Source organism: Saccopteryx bilineata, chromosome 10, assembly GCF_036850765.1.
Source record: "Saccopteryx bilineata isolate mSacBil1 chromosome 10, mSacBil1_pri_phased_curated, whole genome shotgun sequence".
NCBI classification, from domain to species: domain Eukaryota; kingdom Metazoa; phylum Chordata; class Mammalia; order Chiroptera; family Emballonuridae; genus Saccopteryx; species Saccopteryx bilineata.
The window spans coordinates 12,082,574-12,093,937 of NC_089499.1; positions in this window are offsets into that span (position 1 = coordinate 12,082,574).

The window sequence follows — 11,364 nt, forward strand, 5'->3', positions numbered from 1 at the left end:
CAACGTATCTCAAATGGCTTAGTCACCAGTGGGTAAGTGTGGACTTGGAGTGGGTGGTCTGTGTATGGGTCTGCATGTCCGGGGGGTGCGTGTGACATTTTTAAACATATGGAGGTTTTATGCTATGTCTTGAGAAACAGATGGACCAGCTATAGATTACTTTTAAGAAATATAGAGATAGTTTAGAATATTTGCAAGCTCTATTGGTTTTAAAACAAAAATTAGATGTATTGATGCATATAGTAGAAGAAAGATAACAATGTTGAACAGTTGCCCATTTGAATTAATCTTTTTTTTTTTTTTAGTCATCCATCTTACAGAAGAGGGAAATGTGGAGTGTGGTACTCTTCGTTGATAGGGGGAAAAAAGAGATTTTTATTCTCACACGCTGTGGAGTGTGGATGGAGAATGTTGCTGGTTATAACACAAGGGCGTACGTACATCAGGGTGGCACGGACAGGGCCCTAGAGAAGGTCACAGTGCCAGAAGCAAGTGTCCATTTTCAGTTTCGCATCACTCAGCGCAAAAAAAAATAATAATAACTTTGGGTCCAAAAAAGTGGGAGAACATAACAGATTGTATTTTTTAAACTACTTGACTAAAAATTCTCTTCGAGTAAGGACATAGTCATTTCAGATTTTTTTCTCCCCGGAACGCCACTGAAGGGCATGACAGTATTGTTTTCATTGCAACCTTAGTTGGTCATTTGTTTAAATAAATAAGTAAGTAAGTAAGTAAGTAAGCAAATAAATAAAAATCCAGATAATATAAATTTAATCACTGGCCTAAATTTTCAAGGCTATTGGTTATTAAAATTTATTTAATGAAAGATGTTAAATTTTAATTCTAAATCTTACATTTACATGGGTTAGTTCTTAGACAATGCGGGGATTTTGATTTAACTATGCAGAAATTTTAGTTCTAAGAGAAGACAGAAAATTATTCAGATAGAACACTGTTCCAGCTATACCCAGAAGGGACACGGCATTGGCACGGGTTTTCTTTCAAATATATTTTATTTCACATAATTTTTCCAGTGCTCTGAATGGCAGTGCTCCGAGCCACCACCGTTATCTAGGCAGAGGTACTTAACGTCGGTCACACCACGTCTTATGCAGTAACGGACATGCTGTTTACTCCATTTTTCTTTTGTTTATACTAAAGCTTTCTTTTCATAATCCACTTTTTAAAACTGTTCATATTTTGAATTTATAATGATAGAATTTGAGTTGGAGGGAAAGGAAAAAGGGACAAAAACTATATTGTTTTGTCCTTTAAAAAGGAGAGAAAGAAATAGCCAATTCTTTAAGTTGACAGATAGGAAGATAGGCCATCTCCAGCATTTTCCCATCATTTGTATGTCAGCCAACTGTCGTTACACACAAATGGAACTCTGAAATCGTAGAGTTCTATAATTATAAAATCAATTAGGGAAAAGGAAAAAAAAAAGTACTTTCATTTCTGTTGTTTCAAGGGATCATCCATTCAAAATACTTTTCTGATCACTGTAAATTGTATTAGAATCTAAGCTCTAAGAAATCAAGGTGGTAAATGTCTAATGCACACATTCCTGTTTTCTACTCATGTTCTCTTTTTGTAGCATAAGGATTTAGATTCTTTGAAGCCTTCCTCCTATGACTTAGTTTTCAGAATCCGTATTCTTAGACTGTCAGTCCAAGTGACACCGTGCTGATTCTAAACAGTAAAAAAAAAATGGTTGTTGTAAGCCAACTTGTTTTGGGATGGTTCGTTACATGGGAAAAGCTAACTAATATGCCTAAGATGATTCCATTTTTAGATTGTTTTTTAATAATCACCTCGTACTACAAGTTTATCCTGAGCTTGTCTTCAAAACAGAAAAGTTCTGAAGGTTTTTAATTATGCAGTCTTCTTGGTAAAATAATTTTGAGTAGATACCCTCGAAATGAATATTTATTTAAATTATACACATGCACTTCTGTCAGTACATATATTAAATATCCATGAAGCATGGCTTTTTTTTTTTAAAGATAAAACGTCAATCTAGGAGTTGTAATATTTTATTTCCTTATCCCAGTAGATTCTTATGGGCACCTTTTGGGTTATAGTCGCTTCATTCAGGGCCATTCTTCCAAAACTCTGAAATGTTCACAAAATCTGCTTGAAAGCGTTGTTTTACCCTTCTGAGTGTGTGTGATGCATTTTTTAAAAACTGAATTCAGCTTTATTTATTTACTATCACTGCCGATTGCTGCAGACTCCTTGAGTGAATTACACATTGATCTTTTCTATTAACTGACTTTAAATAAACCCCTTTGGTAAAAAAAAAAAAACACCCACCATTTGTATTTCTAGCAAGTGGACCTAGAATATATACTGGTTTCTGAAGTTTCTCGCATCCCCATTTTCTCTTGATGGTTAACCCTTTGGTGTGTGTGTGTGTGTGTGTTATATATCCTATGTCTTTCCTTTCTTTGATTATGTTTGAACAAGGAGATGTTAACATTTTCAACAGAGGATGAGGATGCCTTGTCGATGTCAAATGACCCTACCTAAGGTACCTCACATGATAATAGTGGTGCTTGGAGGATCCATTGCTTAAGAATCTACATAATGATAAAAAGCGTCTATTAAAGCCAGTAATGCTTTTAAACAAATTTATGTTTTGTTAATCCCAGTGGAATCTATACAAATTTAAATACCAATCACAAACATATGGGGCAGATTTATTTTTCAGTGCCCAGATGATGCTTAGCACTGAGATGGGGTATTCGGTGAGGAAGCCACTGCAGTAACAGAAACAGGCGAAGCAGACGTCACTCCACCGCGCACTAGCTTTGGGACCTGGCCAGGCTCCTTAACCGCTCCGAACCCTGGCACCGCCTCTACAGTGGCAGGAACAGCAACGGTTATGGGAGTCGCGGTAATCTAAGTGGTGGCTTCCAGTTGTTGAGCTCTGCCAGGTGTGAAGCTTTGCCTTTCACAACCCAATGAACTTCACCTTCTACACATGAGACCTCTTTTAACCATCATCCCAGTAGAGTAAGGGAACATGATTTTCCCCATTTCACATCTGGGGGAAAAGAGACTGAGGGAAATGGAGGCGTTTACTCAGGGTGTGAACAGCTGGGATTTGAACTCTAGACCCGTGCTGTCCAGTACAGTAGCCATGAGCAGCATGTGGCTATTTAAAACTCAGTGAGTGAATTAAAATGAAATGAAATTAAAATCCAACCCCTCAGCCTCAGTAGCACTTTTGAAGCCTCAGCAGCCATGTGAGGGCTACCACGTCGCACAGTGCGCAGACAGGACCATCAGCACAGGCACCTCCACGGGCACTGCTGACCTCCACTGACCAACTGCAAAGCCTATACTTTCACCAGTGGGCTTAGTTCTTTCTCACCCATTCATTCCTTTACTTGCTCATCCGTTTAACATTTATTACCTACTACGTGCCAGGCACCACACTGGACACTGGAGAGCCATCCCACTGTGTGGTTGGCAAGATCAAGTGAAACAGACATGAAAGAGCTTCTGGAACTATAAGGCTCTAGATAAAAATGAGATCCTTTCAGGTGGTAGTTGTTATAATGGCGGAACTATGTTATTCTTCTTGGAATCCTCTCCCTGCCCTTCCCCCCCCCTGCACCTAGCACAGTGAAATACCCATTAGAAGTACATGCATAGCCTCCCGTTATAGTCCACGTTATAGTGTCTGTATACTTTTGAACCCTTAATGCAGGGGTCTCAAACTCACGGCCCGCGGGCCGCATGCGGCCCGCCAAACAATTTTGTGCAGCCCGCAGATTAATCCACGAAGTTCAAAATATTTTGGATAAAATTAAGTAAGCCTAGGGGCCTACTTGTATTTTTCATTTCTCTAGCATCCTAGCTAGATATTAGCTTAGTTAACAGCAGTTGTGATGCGAACTACAGTTTCTGGTCATTTTGTGACACTGAGTAAACTGCATGTACGATTGTGCTTGTTGTACTGATTTTTTTTTGTTTTCAACTGCAGTGAGAAAAGTGTTGCGTAACAGTTGCCTTTTGTAGACCTAGTGCGGCCCGCTGAATGGCTGTGATCTTGCTCTGCGGCCCACATGCTGAGTTGAGTTTGAGACCCCTGCCTTAATGTATACACTAAGGTGAATATATATATTATATATTACATATATAATACTAAAGTGAATTGATCAGGTAGTATATATATGTATATCAGGTAATATATATTATATATATAAAATATTACTTAATTTGATATACTGCTTAATACATTACTTAATTCAAAAATTAAATTTAGAAATGCTGATGGATATCTGGGGGCGTGGAATTATGAGGTACTTTTTCATTCTGTTAAGACCCTCCCCTGAGACCTCCCCTAGGATTCCCATGGCTAAAGAAAGATAAAAAGCCTCCAGACAAAGGGCCCGGCCACACACTCTCTTAGAGCATGCCAATACCTCTCTCCCTTACTCTAGATACAAACTAGGGAGTTAGACAACAGTCCAGGGTAATCAGAATGGAAGGTTTATTGGACCAGGTGTTGCAATGTAAACAATAGAAAACAACTGGCCACTGAGGCCAGAAGAGATTGATGGAAGAAGAGTGAATAGATCACAAATCACCAGGAAGCTAGAAGCAACAGGCTCACAATGAAACTAGAAGCTCAAGGAGGCGAGGCGATGAGAGCCACACCACCATCTGAGGAGGACGCTGTAGCCATCACCCTCCACGGACCTGGTTCCCTCTGTTGTCCCTAGGGACAGAAAATCAGACTACGAGTTTCAACTGAGGCCCCAGGATGTGACAGTTTTTAGATGTGAGAGTATGAGTCAGGTCACCGGGCAGAAATGTCAAAGCAGGTGACACTAGGCAAGTGAGGACATCTAAGGGAAAAGAGACCGAGCTTGGAGGCAGAGCCTTGAGGAAGACCCTAAGCTTGGTGGCAGGAGTCCCACCAAGGGAGTGACAGAGCATTCTGGCAGAAGAACTACCAAAGAACCCGAACACCAAAAAATGTCCACGACACTGGCTGGACCCAGACAGCAAAAGCCAGTTTCCGACGGGAACCAGTCTATTATGGAATGCCGCACTCCTCTTATCTTAGCTCCTGAGTCCAACCCCCCAGAAGGGTCGAAACAGCAGCCAGGCGGTCGGGAGGCTGTGATGGGGAGAGAAGGCGTCAGAGCTCCACCTGGGATGGGACGAGAATTTCACCTTCAGTGGAAGATAGATGTGTGGATTCATAAATGGACACCATGTATTGCAACTTAATGACCCTGGGCTTTGTTACCTGACAAAACCCAGGAAGGTCATGGGCATTTCCTTCATGTGGCATCCAGTGGTAAGGGCAGGTCCGCCCCCGTGGAGGAGGCTCAGGGAGTGTCAGGGTGGCGTGGACAATAATAAAGTTACCTTTCAGAGTACCCATTACAAGTCCGGTGGTGTCAGTTGCATAGTGACCATCACTGTTACAGTCCATAAAATAATTAAGTCTGTTTCGGCTTTCTGTTGCCATCTGCTCCCGTTCCAAAACCCCAAGCAGAAGCAGCTGATTGGCTGAGCTGACACTTCATGCCCTGCCCACACCGCAGCTGCCATGGCCCATGTTGTCCGCAATTCTCTACCCGATCAATTCCCCCAAGTGAGGAAAAGGTTCAAAGGTGTACAAAGACACGTGGACTCTAATGGGAGGCTCTGCATGCACTCCTAGTGGGCATTTCACTGTGCGAGGGCGTAGAAGGGCAGGGAGAAGATTCCAAGAATAACATATCGGTAGTTCCACTATTATAACAACTACCACATGAAGGATCTCATTTTTATCCAGAACCTTATAGCTTCAGGAGCTCTTTCATGTCCATTTCACTTGATCTTGCCAATAACATAATGCAATGGCTCCCCAGTGTCCAACGAGTTCCTGGCACGTAGTAGGTATTCAGCAAATGTTTGTGAAATGGATGGTAGTAATGAAAAAGATTAAGAAGGCCACGGAAAATGTTATAAATCTGTGGGATCCTTCTGCAACTGAGCACATTGCTGTATACATTTTAAATTTATTTTCATTTTGATAGTTCAGGCTTAGGGAGAATAGTATAAAAATAATTAGATAGATGAAAGATAAGTAGATAAGGTAGTAAGTCTATCTATCTGAATAAGTCATGCAAATCACATCTACACATGAACTTGATTGAATTCTGTTGTTTTTGCCAAAGCAGACAAACTGCGAGAGTTAAATCCTTTCTGGTTTGTTGCATTCCTCTCTGTTTGGTCATCCCTTAGGCATGCTTCTCAAAATATTGCTTTTGTACTTCTGGTGCCTTTTATGACATCCTAGGCCATTTCTGCTCCCTGATGTGGGTGACTTGTGCCTACCGATCTTCAATCTTCGGGATTGCAAGAAACCCATCCTGTTCCATCGGCCTGGCCCACGGTCCTGCATTGAGTCACAGGCCCCATTGAACGTGAGAAAAGGAAACCGGCCATCACGCCTTCCACCCGCGGGTGTTTTAAGCTCCTTTTGCCCACATAGGATACGAAGACATGGTATCGCCTCTCCGTGTTAACTCAGGTGCCCCTGAGGGTACCAGACTCGGTGTGCTTTGCCTGGGAAGAGAATGTCCCTGCGCGCAGCGGGTCGTATAAACCAAGAGCCACTTTCATGGATACTCTCCTTGGCCTTTCTGGCTTTTTTTTTTTTTCCCCCCCTTTTCCACGAGACCAGGGGAGTGAAATTAGGTGGCGAAGCGCCCACCTCCCTACCAGTCCTCGGTTCTCGCCGAGAGTTTTCCGTGTAGCCTCTGCGGAAACTTCCATCACAGACGTTTCCGTCAGGCACCCCCACCCTCCTCATCAGAATACTCCTCCCCTGAGTGTCACTAGCTGTGGGATTGTAAGGCTCCATTATAATAAAGGTGACAATGACAGATCTCAAGGAAGTGGAGCTCCAAAGTGAGGGAGGGAGGCACATCAGAGGGAACGGGCTCCGGGAGCCCGATAATGAGCATGGAGGGGACTTTTTCTGCTTATGGGTGAGAGAGCCCGGGAAGTCTCTGTTTGAAGACAAAGCACATAATAATGTGATCACAGAGCTCTCCTAATGGGGCCGATGTGATGTTCAGACAAACGTCTTCTTTTCACTGCCTTCTCCGTCTGTTCCCCGTGGAAAAGGTCTTCAAATGAGTGTTTACGTAACGTCCCTCACGCCACGCTGGCACCACAGTCTCAGCCAGCAGAAAGTTACACGAGGTGTGTGTTTAATCGACTTAATAACCCTGGGTCCCACACATGACTTTTCCTACCCTCTTTTTGACTCAGTAGGAAAAATCAAACTATGGTCAGACACAGACCCCCGAGTGGTGTTATCAATTTATTTCTAAAGGATCTTCTAACACGCTTCGCCGGGTCCTCCCTTGCCCTTTTTCTTCTTCCGCAGGGTAAGGTGGCTTTTTACAGACGGTGCAGAAATTGGTTTAAACCAGCATTGCCAGCTTCTGTTGTAAGGAATGTTCTGTTTTCCTCAAACTTGAATGGGGAGACGCAGGACCTCTGTAGGGCATGTCCTGACATCCCCTTGGTGTTCGGGAAGGAAACAGGCCACACCTCTGCCTCGTGTGCCCCCTCTCGGGACAGCCCGTGTGCAGGCACTCCCGTGTCTCCCGTGTTATGACACTGACGGCAGGCCATTCTTTAGCATGGCTCCGTTGAGTTGTTACAGCCTTTCTCTTTCTTCCCGTTGAGTTGCCACTCACTGAACCTGGTGATCAGAAAGGCACTTGGAAGTCATGACTCTCCTGAGCATGTGTTATACAGTGGGCGACTTTCCAGAGCTCTTCTTTCCCCTGGGGCTTTCTGGATGGCTCTTGAATTTAGGGGAAGAAGAGGGATGGTCCATTGACCGTCTCTACTTTTTGCTTAGGCTGAGGGGCTCGGGGTGCCTGCGGAATGAGGAATGACTGCTGACGGAGAGGGGGCATCTTTTTGGAGTGATGAAAACCTAAAATTGATTGCGGTGACGGTTGCACAACTTTGTGAATATCCTAAAAATGACTGAGTTGTGCACTTTCAATAGGACAGTTGGGTGGCATGTGAATTATATGTCAACAAAGCTATGATGAAAATTTATTCCTATAGCTATTGCTAATAATTAGTCATATTCTTCTAGGATCCCATCCCTAATGAAGCTAATGATATGCATCTCTCAACAGCCACCTGGAGACACCTGTGACTAAGTGCAGGTGTCCAAAGAGATGCGCAGTTTGTGCAGAGTTCATTGCTACGGCAGATTCGGAAGCTCGTACACAGTTCCTACAAACACTGTTAGGCAATTTATTTATTTCCTAATAGGGAACCTGAGTTTTGTATTGCGTGCTTGGATAGCCCAAGATGAATTTTGAAAACATTAGGTAAATGTAAGTTCAGAAATAGATATAATCTTATTTTCACTGCTTGCCTGGTACTTCCTGATTCACTGGCTGGTGGGAGCAAGCAGGAACATTCCTAGTGGAATTTGGGGTCACATACTTCAGCATTTTAACACTGCAGGCTCAGTGTGATGGGTTGTCATTGCATCCAGGGTGTGTGCACTGCCTACATCTAGAACACCTGTACCATTTGGGGTACCCCTACCCTACTCTGGTGTTCCCCTTCAAGAGCTGGCACCTGTGTTTCTTTTTTAGAAGACTGTCTTCAGTCTATTGAGGCTCATGCTGTTCCATATGCACAGGGAGCCAGCAACGCCTGGGAATTTTTGTACCTACCCACATAGGGAGTGGCCCTTTACCAATGACTAAGGGGTGCAGGCAAAGAGAATTGAGATGCCAGCTTCCTTGTCTCAGGTCCAGGAAACTTTGAGGCTTAACTCATACCCAGAGCTTCTTGTGGGATCAGGAGAGGCCATCCTCTGGAGCAGGGGTCCCCAAACTTTTTACACAGGGGGCCAGTTCACTGTCCCTCAGACTGTTGGAGGGCCGGACTATAAAAAAAACTATAAACAAATCCCTATGCACACTGCACATATTTTATTTTAAAGTAAAAAAACAAAACGGAAACAAATACAATATTTAAAATAAAGAACAAGTAAATTTAAATCAACAAACTGACCAGTATTTCAATGGGAACTATGGGCCTGCTTTTGGCTAATGAGATGGTCAATGTCCGGTTCCATATTTGTCACTGCTAGCAGTAACAAGTGATATGATGCACTTCCGGAGCCGTGACGCATGTGTCCTGCATCACTGGAAGTATTACTGTACGTGAGCGACGCATACAGTACTCCAGGAGCATAGGATGCATCTCACTGACCACCAGTGAAAGAGGTGCTCTTTCCAGAAGTGCGGTGGGGGCCAGATAAATGGCCTCAGGGGGCCGCATGCGGCCCGCGGGCCGTAGTTTGGGGACCCCTGCTCTGGAGGGTCCGTGTGGGGACCACACCCTTACTTAGCTTCTTCCTCTTCCTGTGACCCTGTTTTCTTACAGGTCTCCCCTGGGAGCATTTCTTTTAGAAATCACCTGCACCCCAATCCTCATGTCAGAGGCTGCTTGGAGGGCCTGACCTAAAACCACAGTCAACCTATCAAGCTAATAGTGTGTTCGTGGCCAGATGCCTGGACCCGTAATGCACACTGTAGGTAGGCACAGCTGCTCTGTGAGTCTCAACGGACGGTGTATGTGTGAAGCCAGACAGACCTTTTCCTCTGTTATGTTGGAGTGTGTGGGCAGGCTCAGGATCAGGTAGGACTTGACAGAACTAAGAGGTAGAGAGAGAAAGTCACTGAGGTCCTATTAACATTGTTTGAGAGCCCGACAGGGCCAGCCCTTTGGTCAAGCAATCTGTGCGGTCACAAAGGGCTCTGTGTTCAGAAGGACGTGCAGTTGCTCTTCAATTATCATGTTGAAATTCTTTATACTTTTGAAAAAGGACCCTGTACTTTTATTTTTGTACTGAGACCTGAAAATTAGGTAGCTGGTCCTGGCCCCTGGACCATACCCGAAGCTGCATACACCTGGATTTTGTTTGTTTGTTTCACAACCCAGCAAATTTCCTTCAGCCTTTTTGTCATTTGCAGCTATGGTCACAGCCTGGGTTCCCAGTTGCTGACATCATAAATGTATGTGAGCCAATTTAAGCAGAAAAGAAACTTGTTCAGGAATATTAGATAGCTCACAGAATCTGAGAGGTCCAGAGGAACAATGCTGAAGCCCAACGGTGAAGAACAGTAGCCAGATTCCATCCCAAACAGAATATACCCCTGGGCACAGAAACTGGGTTCATGACGCTGAATGTGGGGCTTGGATGCTACTTGGAATCTCTGTCACTGGCAGCTGGACACCCTGCAGCTAGGGCTCAGCAGAGTGGATTCCATGGGCTACCAACTTCACGGCACTGGTTTTCCAGGGTTGTACATGGGTGTGTCAGGTTGGTGAAACCCAAATCTCCTGCCTACGCCTCAGCAACAAGGGTTGCTGGGAAAGAGAGACCCTAGCTTCTATCTTGAGGAGGCATGGACTCATAAACCAGGGAATTTCCCCAAAGACAGGAAGGGAGCTTAAGGATGCTGGGAGGCATCCAGAAGTATCCAATACCCACTCCCGGGCGTCCTCGGGTTACGACACTCTCGACGTGTGATGTTTTGAATTTACGATGCTCACTCCCATAGTAACTTTTAAAAATTGAGACATAGGTGTTTTGGCATACCCCATTAGTGTCATACTGATGGACTTATATGGACTACATGGGCAAACTAGTTTGGCTGCATGTGGTGGAAGAATACACAGTAACACAGTGTATGAGCGAGGGAGTTGGCGTCCCTTTACCTACGCCATTTTGTACTGTTAGAAGCACACGTGTTCTATTTGTGTTGCTTTGTTTGGTGACTTTTTTGGCCCTTATCCTGGCTCCTAAACGAAAGTCAGAGTTTTCAGATGTAGTGCTTTGAAGAAGAGGAAAGCCATCACCATGGATGTCACAGAGCTACGGGCGTCACATGGAGAGGAGCTGTCTGCTGAGGACCTCATTCAGCAGGAGAAGCAGCTGATTGAAGAGGAAGCGATAGATATCCCCGAACCCAAGAGATTTACTACTAAGGGTTTGGAAGAAGGTTTTTCTGTGGTAGAGGATGGGTTGGCAGAATTTCAGGCTGAGGACCCCAGCGGTGACAGATTCAGTTAAGGTCTACAGAGCTGTTATGGATGCCTTGCAGTGCTATAGGCAGATTTGGGAAGAGAAGAAGTCATCAACCTTCCAGACTAGCCTGGAACAATTCTTTAAGAAGAATTGCCATAGATCCTGTGCCCTCTACACCAGCTGCTTCTTGAGATGAAACACCTGTAGTACAGGTAGGATCATCCCCAGCGTCTCCTGCATGTTCCTTAGGCAATCCTGATTCA